We start from the raw sequence: 17,003 nt of genomic DNA on the forward strand, positions 1-17,003 counted from the left end.
GATGATGGTGGGGCCTTGGGGGAAAGGGTAGATTGGGGGCAGGGCCTCAAGGCAGAGCAGGGGTGGAGCACCCACCCGGACAGAAGAAAGTCAGCACCTGTGCCCACACTGTCTCTGGTCTGCAGTCACCCAGTTACCAGAGACTCCTAGGTCTCCTCTATAATCTCCCTTGGCTGGGAGACAGAACATGATGTCTTGGCTGGAAGGCTACCTTTCAGATAGGGCAGTAGCTAACTCCTGCCTGTTCACCAGTCAGCCTGAACTGAGCCAGACTTTCTCCTTTTCTCTCCCATCCAGGCCTGGCATTGGCTGCAGGTATAATTGGGTGAGGCTAGCTGGACCCAAAGGCTCTCCTTAACCCCTGCCATGCTGATGGGCACTTTTTCCATTTCGTCACAGGTTCAAAGAGTTAAAATATATTATTATTAGTGTATGACTGTCCAAAATAATAGTGGTTCAAGCACATACCTGTAAACGAATAAACCATAATGTAGTTTCTGTACCACAGAGTTATTTCTCATGTGTTATGCTCCTTGATGCATCAGGTTCCATCTTCCCATCATTCTGAGTTGTGTGCTCCAAACATTTTTAATATACCTTTTCGTAAAACAGATGAAGTTCCCCCAGTTATGTAGGTCACGATAACAAGAGTGTTATTAGGGAGTTGCTGGGTCAGGGAGATTTAGTTCTCATATCTAAGATGATTGCTTTGCTTTTAGTCAAACTGCTTGATATTTATTGACTTCGTTTCCTTGTTTACATTGCTTCAATCAGAGCTGGCCCTATGTACAGTAAAGCAGGCCAAAGGTTGAAGCCCTTCATCTCATGCAAGCTCTGCCACACACAGGCTGTGGCTATGTCCCACAGCAGGATTGCACAAGGATGAGACAGATCTCTGCGGGACACCCCTTTTCTCTAGTATAGCAATGAGGCCAGAAGAAGAATCAACACAAGCCCTGATTTCAGCAACTGGTGCCCCACTCAAGCCTCTTCCCTCCTTTCCCCATCCCACCCCTCCCAAAACCCCAGGCTTCAACTTGCCCTCTTCCACTTTGGTTTTCTTCACTCTTACCCTTATTGTTCTTTATTGGCCGAGGTTGAGTATGGAAATGATTATTCTGAGTTGGCTTCCCCTCTAAGTCATCACTGGAACATCGTATTGTGTCAAGTATTATTGCTCTGGTTTCACTGTTGGAAGTGCTCTTGTGCAATTTTGTAATAACCTTAGCATGTCTGGTAACCTGGGCCATGTTTCCATGCATCTTATGCTGTCTCCTCATCAACCATAAATCTTCTGTGCTTAAGGTCTTGTATTCTTCCACATATCTTTTGGATCATACCCCTTTTAACCTCACCATTCCACTCCTGAGCATGGCTCTGTAGAGTCACTGGAAAATCTCTGTGGCATGCTGCAAATTCTATCTATTTAGCTACTTATATGACCCCATCACTATAATATCTGAGCACCTCTCAATCATTAATGGATTGTCTCTTCATAACAACCCTGTGATGTAGTAAAATATAATTCCCATTTTATAGATGGAGAACTGAAGCACAAAGTGGATTAAGAGACTTACCTATAATCACATAAAAACTCTGTGACTGAACAAGGAATTGAACCCAGGTCCCTTGAGTCCCAGTCCAGATTTCCATTTGTAACGGGGTTGGGACTCACCACCGTGGCGCCTCCAACTGGTTGTTCCGGGAATTAGCTCAGTCCAGTGAAGCGTCCCCTCCTGGTGGTGTCCCGACCGTTGTCTTGCCCTCGGTTGGCGTGCCTGAGCCCACGTCGCTCACCAACTCGCAACATCCTCTTCAGGACCACTGCCCTCCGGCAGTGCCCTCTGTCTTTCCACACCCCCTTCCGGGAGGGGGGGGGGGGGTCAATCAGCAGTCTCCTTGTCCAGCCACCGTAGTCAACCACACACCCCAAAGTCTAATCCCTCCCATCAGGGATCTGGCGTGGTCTGTACTGGCCACTCCCTACGGCCAATGGCTAGATGTACTGCATGGGGGGTGCGGGGGCAGGCCCGCCCTCTACTCTGGGTCCCGACCCAGGGACCCTCTGGCGGCAGCCTCGCTGTCCTCCTACTCTCCCCTCGTCTGTCCGCTTCCCTGGGCCGCTTCCCCTACGGCCCCTCGCACCCGCTAGGCCCTTCCACTCAGGGCCTTCAGCCTGGCAGGCCTTAGGCTAGAGCTCCCCTCTGCTCCCTGAGCCTGGCCAGCACTGCTAGTCCACGGTGCTAGTCTCCCAGCTTGGAGATAGACCTTCCCTACTAGAAGGCCTGGGACAGACTGCCTGCTCTCTCCCTGTGCAGTCTTTTAGAGGGCTGAGCCTGGCCCTGATTGGCTGTCTCCAACCTGGGCCCTGATTGGCTCCCAGTAAGCCCTTCTCTGATTGGCTGTGCATCTGCGCAGGCCCACTGGCCTGCCGCAGCCCATAATCTCAGAGAGTGGGGAAGCTGCCCCACTATACCATTCAATAAAACATCTTTAATATTCTAATTTTACAGCAGATTTATTTAAATTGGAAAATAGAGACTATTACTGAATAATACAACAGCCCAATATAGTAATATGGTAGGTCAGGGTTGTTTATTTTGATATTAAATTCAGTCTATATCATGCTGTTCCCCCACTTTCAGTTTTCAATATTTCATAGATTTTGTATTGACATTACATTGCATAATAGCATAATGCAAGTTTTCAGAGATGAAGCTGAAAGTTGAGGCCTGATCTACACTACAGGGTTTGGTCAACGTAAGCTGCCTTGCACTGACCTCACTGTGGAAGTGTCTTCACTTAAATTTGGCTCCTGCCGACATAAGTGCTTCCCTATGCTGATTTAGTAACACCCCCTCCAAGAGCGGCATAGAGTCAATGTAATTAGGTCGATGTAATCAGTATAGACACTGCATTGATTACATTAACTGCTACTGGCTTTCAGAAGCTATCCCACAAAGCCCTACACTGACAATACAATTGATACAATTGCTTCTGGTGAGAACGCGCCCCGCTGACACAAGGAGCCATGTGCACACACAAGCAATTTAATAACTCTAATGACTGTATGCTGACGTAAATTAAATTGACATAATATAGTAATCTAGACATGGTCTTAGTATGTTGGAAGAGGAAAGTTGTGGGGTTTGGCACCTGGAGAGGCATAGGAAGCAGTTTGGAATTTTGAGTAAAAAATGAGCTGGATATTTCTACTAAAACAGTCAGCAGAGAAATAGTCAACAGTGTTGATGTTTAAATTGTCATGTTCTAGCATATCAACCCATTTAGATTAATGCGGCAGATTGGGCCTCTCTTAGCTATTGTTTTGGCTGGCTGAAGGTCCAGGAAGAAATCACTGATTTATAGTTCGTTCATATTTTCATGACCATCTTTACAGCCACAAGGGCTAGAAAAGTTTAGATTCTGGAGCACCATTCTGTGTGTGGGTAGATTCTACAGCTAATTCTGTGGCCTCAAATTCACAGATCCCAGTCAGGTGCAAGCCCCTGTGGTCCTATGTTGCTAACACAATAGCAGAAAAGGATGTAACTTTACCATAATCCACTCGCATGTAACATAAATCATTCTGCCAACCAGGGCCAGTACAGCCGCCACAGCACTTCCAGAGCTGAGAGTGAGAAATTGGGATTAGAAATCAAAACTTGATATTTAATGTGGCAGCGCAGACAAAGCTGGGCCATAGGGCCCATTTGACAGCCTTTTGTTTAGTGTGGATTTTGTACTGGTTTCTCTGCTAGTTTTATTTTAGTTCTAGTTCTGGATCATCTCAACATCTTTCCTAGTTCCTGTCTGCATTTTTATGCTCTCAGTAGGTAACAACTAGGGACGAGTAAACTGGTTCCAATAGGAATTGATCCACACCTTCACCCAAAACTCATCTCACCCGTTTTCATCTGTTAAAGCGTGAATCACTATATGATGGAAAGATTTTATGAGTTAGGTGTAATTTTTTTCATAGATAAAACTGAAAGCAATCTCTTAGATTATTTTATAATCCAAACCTGTGCTTTAAGTAAGATGGGCCCCTGCTCTACCATCTCAATAACTTTCTTGCCTTTACCGAGAACAAGTCTAATGCACCTGCTGATGTGAAATTACAAACAGTACACACAAGGCTGTAGAAACATTGAAGCTGCATACAAGACCAGCCCACAGGCAAGAGGTATAAATTTGTCAGCAGGAAAACCAGAACGTAGGGGGAAATGTGTAAGATGTGTAGCAGGCTGATTATCCACAGGAAAGTGAATGTACTACTTGTGCAATACTATAGCATGGGGGTGGGATGGAATGCTTTCCCAGTCATACCACGTGATCAATTTATGCCTGAAACATGAGAAAGTATGACTGTGGTAACTTTTGTACTAGTTAATGTAAATACAACTGTGGCAGTGTACTCAAACAATTTATCCTATATAATACACACCTCGAATACTGGCTGTGCAATGAGCATCTCAGTGGAGATGAAAGAATACAGGGAGGAAATGTATCTTCTCCCTAGGTCACAGATAAGTTGTGTGGCTTCAGTGCAGCCATTATTGCAAACTTGAGGCTGTATTACCCCATATTCTAATGCACAGCCTCCTCAATGGGAAGAAAATGAGGATCCATGTGACAGTGGATCCTACAGCTCTGACATCTCCCCTTTCACACTGGTACAAAGAGTGCTGGGAAACTACAACTCCCATGAGGCATCAAAGTGGCTCAGCCACAGGGAGACACCATGGTGCTTCATGGGAGATGGAGTCTGGCTGGGGAACAGAGCCAGGAGGAGACAATGGAGGGCAGAGGGATACAGAACTACATCTCCTATAAAGTACAACAGTGGCTCAAGGGGATGGAGAGATTAACGTTGATTCAAAATAAAATGTTTGTTTGGCTCAAACCAAAATGTAACATTCTCGGTTTCCAGATAGAAAATTCTGCCAAAATCTATCTTTTCCCCTGGAAAACTTTGATTTCAACATAATCCCATTTTCCTTCAAGAAAATATTTCATTCAAAAATTCTGACCAGCCCTAATATTGGGCCAAATCCTGTAATCCTCGTTCAGGCAAACCACTCACTGAAGTTAATACAGATTTGCCATTGACTTCAATAGGAGCAGGAGCAAGTCCTCTAGAGGCAAGGCTTTTTGAGATCAATTTATTACTATTATTATTTATGGCTTGTATTAATATTAATATATTAAACTAGTATTATTTTTTACTTCTCCCTCTCCCTTGCCCCACACAGGCAGGGCATATCCAAATCTTGCCACTTCCTCTTTCTGAACATCGCCAAGATCCACTCTTTTATTTCTATTCTCAAAGCAAAATCTCTCACCCAGGCCCCCGTTATTGCCTGTTTTAACTACTGTAGTACCCTTCACTTTGGCTTCCCAGACACCATATATTGCTCCTATTCAGTCCATGCAACATACAGCAGCTACATTCATCTTCCTTGCCTGTCAATTTGATTATGTCACTCCTTTAAAACTCTTCTCTGGTTTCCCATCCACTATCAAATAAAATTTTGATTCTGGTCACCACATTCTAAGCTCTATATAACTCTGTCTCTCCCTACTTATCCAAGCTTGTCAAGCTTCATGTTGCTCCCATTCCCTCTGCTCTGCTAATGCTCCCAGCCTTGTCCGTTTGTTTGTCAATCTCCTCCATGCCATCTTCCATGTACTCCCCTATGCCAGGTACAATCTCCCCGAGCTCACCTGCAAAGCCTCTATGTTCTCTGCTCATAAGTGCCTCTTAAATATCCACTTCTGCTGTGCTGCTTACAGTGAATCAGACTGACTTGCATATAAATTGTATTTTATTTTCTGTTGTTTCCATTCCATTTTCCCTAACCTTTGTCTCGTTTGTCCTTAGATTGTGAGTTCCTTGGAGCAGGGACTGTCCTTGAATGTGTGGAAACTACCTAACACATACTGGGTGCTACCATAAGTAAAAACTGAATAATATTACTGTAATGCCGAGACCCCCATTCAAATCAGGGTCCTGTTGTGCTAAGCACTGTGCAAATACAGAGTTTGAGAGACAGTTCCTGACCAAAGAACTTACTTAAGACAAGATACAACATATTGGTGCAACAAACAAGTGGAGGGAATAAGGTAATGAGGAGACCGGTTGTGTGGCTTTAGATGAAATATACTTGGAAGATCATTGACATTATTACATTAATTTCAAAGTGTAACAAGCCCAAGTGAATGAGACTAAACCATGTTTTCATCTTTTTAAAATACTACATTTTTATTTTAATAACAAATACATGCTTGCTATGTTTCCTGTTATGAAAGAACATACAATAGCATGTCACTCAAACAGCATACATTATTAATACAAATCTAAATAAATTATAGAAGCCTGTGTGCATAATCAAATTGTATCAAACAATTAAATCTACTGTGGAATTTAAGTTTTGTTGGGTTCAACAACACAGTGTAATCTGGATTTCTTTGCCCTTGAACAAGCATATACATTAGGTTTAATGCTGGTAATGCAGCAAGCTCAGCATGTTAACTGATACACGTGACATAGGATTGTGATGTAGGAAAATATCTTTGTGAAGAAGTGGATAATTAGCCAAGTCAGCGTGATGTGGATTTATCCATATATCCATTACTATTGATTCTTGGTTTTGATGACAATGAATAAATTTGTCCTTAGAGCAGTCTGAGTTGCCACTAGTAAAATTTTGCTGACTTTCCGTATTAATACACAGAATGAAGTAGCTATTGAGTAGAATAACTTAGCTAACAATTTATTTTTTCCTGTTTATACATCTGATCCTGACAAAGCACCACTCAGGATCAGGCTCTCAGAGAGCTTCCTCCCTAGCAAACCAAAGCTGTATATTATTCAGTGAAATTTGGTTACATTTTTTAGATCTGTACAATTGATAAATGGAAATGTAGGGCCCAATCCTGTAGCCGGTAGTCAGGCAAACCTCTCATTGTCCTCAGTGAGGGTATTTTCTGCATAAGGACTGCCATAGTGGATTCATAATTACAATAGCAAGGGCAAACTTGCAGGACTGACTTTTTTTCCCTTTTGATGCTGTTTCTCTACCTTACCTTTAGTTAGCAGCAAATAATCAACCCTTCCAGAATTTATATAATTAATTCCTAGGAATACTTTGCTTTAAATATACAGCGGTTATGTATTTTTGGTAAGTCCGAACATGCATGTTAGTATGTGTATGAGAGGTGAAGAAACAACTCTACTATAATTTTAAGAGAAAACAATACAGCTATAAAATTGTTTTTACTCCATGATTGTGACAATCAGGTCCCAGACTTCCAAGGAAAGAACAAAGCATCTGAACCCCAAAGAATGAGCAATTGAATCAACTGGTTGTATACAATGTTATTGGGTATAACTATATGTCATATGAAGTCTTCTGTGAACACTTGTAATGTTCTGAACTTGATGGTCATTAGGAGCTATGTATACAGGTTATAGTTATGAATGTATGCATGTATATATGCATAGAAAATTGTAATTTTAACTGTGATGCAGCTACAGCATCACCTCACAACAGGGTGGTGAAGCAATCAGGCAGGGAGAGACACTTTTCAGGCTAGTTGTTTATATGAATCCAACTTTAAGTACCCATCCATAGTCCAGCCAGGAAGAGACAATTGTGGACCATTAAAGTTGATGGAAAGACATTGAAACTGAAAAGAAAACACCAGTCTTGGAAAACTAAGGCTATGTCTACACTACAACTTATGTTGGCATAGCTTATGTCGCTCGGGGGGGGGGGAATGAACAAATCACCCCCCTGAGCGACATAAGTCACACCAATGTAAGCGCCTGTGTGGACAGCGCTATGTTGGCGGAGAGCTTCTCGTGTGGACATAGCTATTGCCGCTCGCAGGGCCTGGAGTAGATGAACTGACGGGAGCACTCTCTCCCATTGGCCTAGAGTGGCTACATTACAGAGTGTACAGTGGTTCAGCTGCATCAATACGGCTGTGCTGGTGTGAGGTCTTTAGTGTAGACATTGCCTAAGAAAGGAGGAAGTTTCCTCTAATCTGGAGAACCATGAGTCATCATGCTAGGAGAAACACGAAAAAGTGGGGGAGGAGAAAAAAGCCTTTTAAAAGTAGGTTTAGGGCTGAGGTTTTTTAATGCGGAAACTGAGGGCCAGCATCTAGGCAGGATACATTGGGAAACTGTTCAAAGGCAATAGGTAACTTGTATTAGAAAAGGGAAATTGTCTAATATAGAAGTGTGAATCCTGAAGTTGCGTCTTAATGTTTATTTTCTGTGCTACTTGTATGTGTTTGCTTTTTCTTACTATTTCAACTCTGAATCTGTGATTTTTTCTATTGAATACACATTTTGTTTATTTTTACCCATAGCAGGGCTCTGGTGTGCAAATTGTATGATGTATGTGTCCCAAAGTGAGCTGATAATGGGGGGCTGTTTTCGCACTTTCAGGAGTGATGAACCAGAGAGGAAAAGTCCGAGTGGCTGGTAGTTAAGACTTGAGTAGATGGATTTGGGGAGATTCAGAGCTGTTGGAATTACGCTGCAAGGAGTAACTAGGCTGGTAGAAGCCAGGGTGAGACCTTTGTGCTTCTAGGCTGGCTATTGGTATCAGGGCTCTGAGCTACAGCAGCATAGCATTAAGGTCCCCAAAAGTACAAGGCTGGCGTGACAGAACCCCTTACTGGTCCGGGTTGATCCCCAAAACTTCACAATGACATTGTATAGAGAATGCTCTCTCCCATCTACAAGATAACAAGAGTCAGATTCTTGCATTGCTTTTGAGTGGGATACAGTGGAATTATAAATCATTAGAAAGAACATGTGCTCACTGTGGTTGCACCATATAGGACTTTTCTTATCTGTATATCAGGGGTTGTCAAACTGGTTTGTGGAAAGCTGGTATATAACATTGTGTGATCTCCTGCTTCTTGTTTTCTTCTGCTTTTACAAGCACTCTTCTTTGCAGTAAAGAGCCTGGACGCAGTAAAAGAACCTGGAAAGGGAGAAAGAAGCCAACTAAGTTAGTTCTATTAGATGCTACTGCTATATAAGTTGAGGATGAAACAGGAGCTATGCTGAGGAACTGGAGACACCAACATGAAAGGAACATCCAGAATACAAGTGAATCAGACAACTGGGTAGCACGTACATGGAAAGGGGGGAAGGGAACCAGGCAGAGGGCAATATGCTTAGGGAACCAGGCAACTTAACATTATGTGTCCATGTAAGCAACTGCTGCAGTTACCTGCTGCTCAGGCCCATCTAGAGAAATTTGGAGCTCCGGTACATCATGTTTGTTGGGCCCCCACCCCCTCATTTTACTTTATTTACATAAAGGTTACAGATTTTTGGAGGGGAAGGGGGCCCTGTGCTCGGTTCCCCAGTACAATTGTCCTTCCTTTCCCCATTCTCTTGTCAGCCCTCACCTACTGCATGTAGAATTGTCAACTTTCTAATCGCACAAACCGAACACTCTAGCCCCTGCCCCTTTCCCAAGGCCCCGCCCCCACTCACTACATTCCCCCTCCTTCGGTGGCTCACTCTCCCCCCCCCCACTCACTTTCACTGGGCTAGGGCAGGGATGCAGGATGGGGTGAGGGCTCTAACTGGGGGTGCAAGCTCTGGGGTGGGGCCAGAAAAGAGGGGTTCAGGGTGCGGGAGGAGGGTCCTGGCTGGGACAGGGGTGCAGGCTCTGGGGTGGGGCTGAGGATGAGGGGTTTTGGGTGCAGGAGAGGGCTCCAGGCTGAGGGGTGAGGCCGAGGGATTTGGAATATGGGAAGGGGCTGCGGGCTGAGGTAGGGGGTTGGGTATGGGAGGGGGTACAGGCTCTGGGTGGGGCTGTGAATGAGGGGTTCAGAGTGTGGGAGGGGCTGGAGCAGGGAGTTGGGGTGCAGGGGAGGTGAGGGCTCTGTCTGGGGGTGCAGGGTCTGGGGATGAGGGGTTTGGGGTGCAGGAGGGGGCTCTGGGTTGGGGGGGGCTCAGGGATGGGGCAAGGAGTTGGGGCACGGGCTTACCTTGGGCAGCTCCCAGGCAGCAGCACAGCGGGGCTAAGGCAGACTCCCTGCCCGTCCTGGCTCCGTGCTGTGCTGGACCCCGGAAGCAGCCAGCAGGTCCAGCTCCTAGGCTGGGGGGCGGGGCGGGGCTAGGAGGCTCCACACACTGCTCTCGCTCACAGGTACCCACCCACCCCCAGCTCCCATTAGTCATGGTTCCTGGCCAATGGGAGTGCGGAGCTGGTGCTCAGGGCAGGGGCAGTGCACTGAGCCCCCTGGCTTCCCCACCTAGGAGCCGGACTTGCTGGCCACCTGGCAACCCTAACTGCATGTAGGAACTGCTGTTACCACCATCTTTTTTTTGTCATACAGATTCCAAAACCCCTCAGCTATGTCATTATTAGGTTTCCACTGTTGTTCCATGAGTGGGAATCAATCAATCTTGACAGGGGAGCACAGATACAGTGAGTCTCCCATAAGTCTGTGGATTGCACTTTTTAAAATGTTGGCTATTCACCATTTTTTTATTGTTTATACAGCTCTATGCAGATATATAAGGAGATAAAGATGCTTCCCTGAGCAATCTTACTTAGATGTAATGCAGGGAGTGATACTCATAGGGAAGGGCAAGATTTACAACCATAAGAGACCATGTGATTTTTGTTTGGCTGTATCTTGTTTAAGGTGACTATATGTTCCTAGTGCCCTGTCAGCTTTACAAAACCAGTTTTTGTCCCATTTCTTGTAAATTGCTGTACACTCTAAAGGAGCCTCAGACCAGCTAGGCTGATGCAATTGACTGTTGAATACATTTGCACATCAAGCAACACCCACACCAGAATATCCCACCTATCCCTCAGGGAACATCCTTGTCTGCACAAGATCTTCAGTAAACCTCACATGTTGAGTCAGAGACACTTGGCTTTAGACTTAGTCCGACTCAGGGCAGTGCTGTGCTGCAACTAGTAAGTCTAATATAGGACTATAGGTCTACATTAGGCCTGAGTGAGCTATGGTTTTAAATTGAATTTGAATATTAGCATGAGTAATAGGCCCAAAGGATGTGACCAAAAATAATGTACTCTTAAGAGAGAGAAGGATTGTTTGTGATAAACTTGTAGTGTCCCTTTGGAATACCAGTGTCATCTTATTTAAGGTTTGGGAAATAAAGAAAACATGGCTAATTTGGCGCCAGATGCAGTAAATAATTGGTTAGAACTTAGTCCAGTATTTGGGAAAATATACGGTAAGTAAGATAAATCAAAAACCTTGAAGAGAGCAAGGTTCAGCCCTAAACTTCCTCATCTAGCTTTTGCTAAGGTCCAATAATCTGCAATTACATCACCTGTTTCTTATACTGCATATAAAAGCAAGGTTTTATAGAGGTTCTTTGTCAGAACTTTTCCTTCCCCCTCTGGGATCACGCCATGATGAGAAGATATCACCTATGCCTGGCCCGTTGTATTTTGGTCAATGATTATAATTTAGGGTTACCATACATCCGGATTTTCCCGGACATGTCTAGCTTTTTGGGCCTCAAATCCCCGACCGGGAGGAAATCCTAAAAAGCCGGACATGTCTGGGAAAATAGGGAGGGAGGGGCCGGTGGTGCTCGGCCAGGGGCCAGGGCCAGCGGTGCAGAACTGGGGCCGGCGGTGCTCAGCCGGGGGCTGGGGCCAGGCTGGGGGTGCTCGGCCGGGGGCCAGGGCCAGCAGTGTGGGACCGGGAGGTGCGGGGCTGGGGGCTGGCGGCGCGGGGCCAGCAGTGCTTGGCCGGGGGCTGGCAGTGCTCGGCCGGCGGCCAGCGCCCCCAGGCCCGAGCCGAGCCGGGCGGGAGACGCTGGGGCCAGAGCCGCTTGGCCTGGGCTGACCGGCCGCCTGAGGGAGCCGCTCGGCCAGGGGGGCCGGACTGGCCCGCGCCTCCTCGTGCCCCCCCGCCCCAGTCCCAGCTTACCTGCTTGCTGCCTGCCTGCTTCAGGCTTCCCGCGAATCAAATGTTCGCGGGAAGCAGGAGAGGGGGAGGGGCAGGGGGTGAAGTGTTCAGGGGAGGGGGCGGAGTTGGGGGGGCAGTTCAGGGGGCGAGGAAGGGGTGGGGCTAGGGGCGGAGTTGGGGCGGGGCCAGGGCCCCATGGAATGTCCTCTTTTTGGACACTTAAAATATGGTAACCCTATTATAATTGTATTGTTGCTAGGGTATAGATTAGAGGTGTATATGCTTATATTTGCATTTTGAATGTAACCAACATCAACTGGACTTGGACTAGTAAAGGAATGCTTGTATAGCAATTGAATAATAGTTAAACCTTAATAAACTTAATAAAGGAAGAACAGACTGAAAGGACAGAGAATTAGCAAAGAGAAGAAAAGAGAAGAGATAAAAATATAGAGAGAAAATATAAAAAATTAAGAGAGAGTACAGTGGCATTATTCAGTGCTGAAAACTGGAGTGTTGTTGCCTCAGTAACGCTATTCAAGCTGCCCAGTACTTCTGTCCTTGGAGCTCCAACATATGGCCATCCAACATCTTGACAGATTCAAGGAAACACAACAAAGTAAGTCAGTCAATAGTGCTTGACAATAGTGTGGGAGAAGAGCCCAAGGTACAAGTGGCAGACCTTCCCACAGCAGCTACAGGTCCACTCGCCAGATGGAGGTTGGAGCACGCTCTGCTTCCTTGCTCACCTGTGGGCCTCAGCCTGGGCTCTCTGATGGCTCTGTGCGATGACTGCACCAGCCTTGACCCAGCTTCTCCAGACTGAGTGGTTGTGGGCAGGATTCTCCCAGTTGTCAGTGGGAATGTTGAATTTCTTGAGACCTTGCTTGACCTTGTCACTGTATCGGAGCTTTGGCCTTCCTCTGTGTTGTAGGTAGTTCTTGAGTTGGCCCATAGAGCACAGCCTCTGGCAGACAATCTTGAGGCATATGCTCCCCGTTTCCCAGCCAGCGAAGCCTGCGAGCGTCCAGCATAGTCTGCCTAGACTATAGGCCGGTTCTCTCAAGGATCTCGTTGTTAGTGATCCACTGGTCCCAAGTGATTCCAAGAATTTTTTTGAGACAGCGAAGGTGGAAATTGTTTCAATCTCCGCTCCTGCTTGGAATACGTGATCCAGCTTTCACAGCTGAAAAGGAGGGTTCTGAGGACACTAGCCTGATAAATGGACACTGGAGGGTAGGGATAGGATACAGAGGGACCTAGACAAATTAGAGGATTGGGCCAAAAGAAACCTGATGAGGTTCAACAAGGACAAGTGCAGAGTCCTGTACTTAGGATGGAAGAATCCCATGCACTGTTACAGACCAGGGACCGAATGGATAGGAAGCAGTTCTGCAGAAAAGGACCTAGGGGTTACAGTGGACGAGAAGCTGGATATGAGTCAACAGTGTGCCCTTGTTGCCAAGAAGGCTAATGGCATTTTGGGCTGTATAAGTAGGGGCATTGCCAGCAGATCAAGGGACGTGATCATTCCCCTCTATTCGACATTGGTGAGGCCTCATCTGGAGTACTGTGTCCAGTTTTGGGCCCCACACTACAAGGATGTGGAAAAATTGGAAAGAGTCCAGCGGAGGGCAACAAAAATGATTAAGGGGCTGGAGCACATGACTTATGAGGAGAGGCTGAGGGAACTGGAATTGTTTAGTCTGCAGAAGAGAAGAATGAGGGGGGATTTGATAGCTGCTTTCAACTACCTGAAAGGGGGTTCCGAAGAGGATGGATCTAGACTGTTCTCAGTGATACTTGATGACAGAACAAGGAGTAATGGTCTCAAGTTGCAGTTGGGGAGGTTTAGGTTGGATATTAGGGAAAACTTTTTCACTAGGAGGGTGGTGAAGCACTGGAATGGGTTACCTAGGGAGGTGGTGGAGTCTCCTTCCTTAGAGGTTTTTAAGGTCAGACTTTGAGCAGGGGGTTGGACTAGATGACCTCCTGAGGTCCCTTCCAACCCTGATATTCTATGATTCTAGCGATTGTTGTTCCAGACACATGAGGTAAGTTTGCCAAAGATGACAGGGGCTTTGCCAAGTCTCGCATTAAATTCTCTATCAAGGCTAAGTCAGCTGGTTAAAGTTGAGCCAAGATAGCAGAAGTGATCCACGTTTTCCAGAGTTTCATTACTGACGTAGATTTTAAGTGGGATGTTGGTGCCCTGTGACATCACAACTGTTTTTTTATACTGATTACCATGCCAAACTTAATACATGCATCAGAGAACTTATTCAGCACGATCTGCAATTCATCAGGTGACTTAAGAGATGAATGCAGCGTCATCTGTAAAGAGCAGATCTTGAATAGTGAGCTGGGTGACATGCCTTTTGCTCTGAAATCATCTGATAGTGAACAAGCTGCCATCCATCCCTGATCATTTCCAAAAGCATACTTAAGAAGAATAGAGAAAAAGATGCAAAAGCCAGAAGGCACTAAGACACAGCCTTGCTTTATGCCCGCATCAATGCTAAACTCAGATGATGTTTCATTTTCATACTGGATGGTCGCCTTCATTCCCTCATGGAACTTCTTAAATAGAAGAGAATATTTTTTGTGGACAGTCAGTTTTCGACAGGGTCTTGTATAGCCATTCCTGTTAACTGTGTCAAAGGCCTTTTGTAGGTCAACAAATGCTACATAGAGAGGTACCTATTGTTTACATTTTTTTTCTTGAAACAATCACATTGTGAAGGACATGTCAGTCATGAAGCATCCAGCTCTGAACTGGCTCTCAGGATAAACTCTCTCAGCAAGGACTTGGAGTTTTTTCAGCAGGACTCTTGCAAGCACTTTGCTGACCACGCTGAATAGAGATATCCCTTGGTAATTGTTGCAGTCTGCTCTGTCCTCTTTATTTTTGTATAAAGTAATTAGGTTTGCATCATTCAGATCCTGGGGTATGTGGCTTTCTTCTCAGTGGGTGCAGAGAAGTGTGTGGATACCGCTCGCAAGCTTTCTCCCCCCTGCCTTTAGGAGCTCTGGAAGTATCTGATCATTGCCTGCTGCTTTCCCAGGCACAATCTCTTTGATAGCTTTCTCTACATCTTCAAGAGTTGGTGTTTGGTCCAGCTCCGACATCACTGGAAGCTGGGGAATGGCAGCTAAGGCAGTATCACAGATAATGGCATCCTTTGAGTAGTGTTTTTTGTAATGCTCAGTCCATCGGTCAAGTTGTTCTTGCCTGTCAGTAGGATGGTACCATCTTTCACTTTCAAGTTTGCAGGTGTTTTTACAAATTGGCCCAAGTGCCTCTTTGATCCCATCATAGGTACGATGAAGGTCCCCTGTTTCAAAGCAGGTCTGAATCTTTTTGCACAGGTCTTGCTAATACTTTCTGGGCACATTCTCTAGTGGCTTTCTGGACTACAGCCTTAGCCTCTTTGAACTTAACGTTCTGGACTTGGTTGTTGAAGTAAAGTGAAGTGAGCTTGCTTCTTCTTTTCTATGAATGGGAGCAACAGATGTCCAGATGCTGTGAACCAGCCAGGTTCTTTTTCCTTTGTTGTTCCAAAGACATACTTGGCAGTAGACAGTGCCTTAGTCTTGAAATTTTCCCACAAGATGTCAGAATCAGGGAGTCAAATTGATCATTTTCAGAAACACGCTCAAGCACATTGGAGCTCCAATGTTATCAACAGATAATGCAGTTTGCTAATTCAACAGAGCTTGACATTACTCATAAAGAAAGACCACAGGCATAATTCAGTGGCAAAAGCCACTCAGACAGGTTTATTGCCTTCCTGGCACAGTCCTAGTGCCCCGGCTCCGTGGTTACAGGTACACTAATACATGAGTGCCCAGTGGCAAGGAGTGGCTCTGTCAGCAGGGGCAGTCTCTGCTGTCCCCTACACCACACAAAGAGTTAAGGTGTGGTACCCCAACATTTATAGACTGAGACAAACAACTGAGATAGTTCATAAATTGTTTATCTTCCCTGTTTCATGATATTTGTTTGTTACCTCCACTTCTTCTTGATATCTCAGACAAATCATATTACTAGATATTTACGTAACTATCTAGTGCCTAGTTCACTAGCAACAACTTTGCCAAGTTCACATACTGGATGCTTATTTGCTTTAATACATGGCCTGACTTTGGTTCACAGCCTATAGTTCAGGACTCAGATCTTGCACCAGACCCAGGGCGCAAGACTCTTTCTCTCTACTACAAGAGGCACCAGTAATTTTTATTAATAGGCTTTTCTGTGTCCCTGATCACTGCAGCAGCTGAGTGCCTCACAAATATTAATTTATTTATCCCAGTGAGAACCCATTCCAGTGCCTTAGCCATGACATCTTCCTTCCTTTCTCATGGCTTGGGCCATGGTTAGCTGAGAAACACCCTTCTTACTGTGAGCCAGCCTAACACTTGATATCCAGTGAGGCTCTCAAGCTAAGAGTCACTCACTTTATAAGCAATGAGTAAGGATATGATTCTGTCACTGAGGTCACAGATTCCATGACTTTCCAGGACCTCCATGACGTCTTCTGGGACAGAGCTGGAGCAGCTGTTAACCACTGGAGCAACGGTGGGAGCGGGTGGTTGTGGCTGGAACAGCCGACTGGTAGCCAACCCCAGTGCTATCAGAGCAGCAGCTGCCAGAACAGCTGACTGACAGCCCGTCACTGGAACACTGGTCCCCAGCTCGCTGGAGCAGCAATTGCAGTTGGGTTAAATCCCCTGGAGTGTTTTGCTGGTACAGTATACTGGTATATCTATACCGGAAAAGTGCTCCTATTGCAGACATCATCTAAGTGACATACTTGCGACCCAAGCAAATTTGATCCCTTTACAAATTTGTTTTTCACACTAACAACCTGTCTAACTGCAGCTATTTCCCTCTCTTCTATAGTAGTTCCCTTCAGAGGTTTCTACAGTGTTAATGCAGCACACATGTGAACTATTACAATTAAAAAACAAAGCAAAGGTATGCTCTGGTTCCCATCTCTAGCGAAACCTGTTACAACACATATTCTGACTATGTTTGCTGACTGGTGGGGGTGGGGGAAATACAA

At 45.5% G+C, this 17,003-nt stretch overlaps 1 long non-coding RNA gene across 4 annotated transcripts in view; it reads right to left on the minus strand.

Annotated features, from left to right (window-relative positions):
- Nucleotides 1–6,244: 6,244 nt before the first annotated feature.
- LOC117876982 overlaps nt 6,245–17,003 on the minus strand; it is a 100,162-nt gene continuing 89,403 nt past the window's right edge. For all 4 annotated transcript variants that reach the window (XR_004645591.1, XR_004645592.1, XR_004645590.1 and 1 more), the window contains one exon: nt 6,245–9,005. This is a non-coding gene — a long non-coding RNA (uncharacterized LOC117876982). The remainder of the gene's footprint in view (nt 9,006–17,003) is intronic.

This window comes from Trachemys scripta, chromosome 4, assembly GCF_013100865.1.
Source record: "Trachemys scripta elegans isolate TJP31775 chromosome 4, CAS_Tse_1.0, whole genome shotgun sequence".
In the NCBI taxonomy this organism is placed as follows: domain Eukaryota; kingdom Metazoa; phylum Chordata; order Testudines; family Emydidae; genus Trachemys; species Trachemys scripta.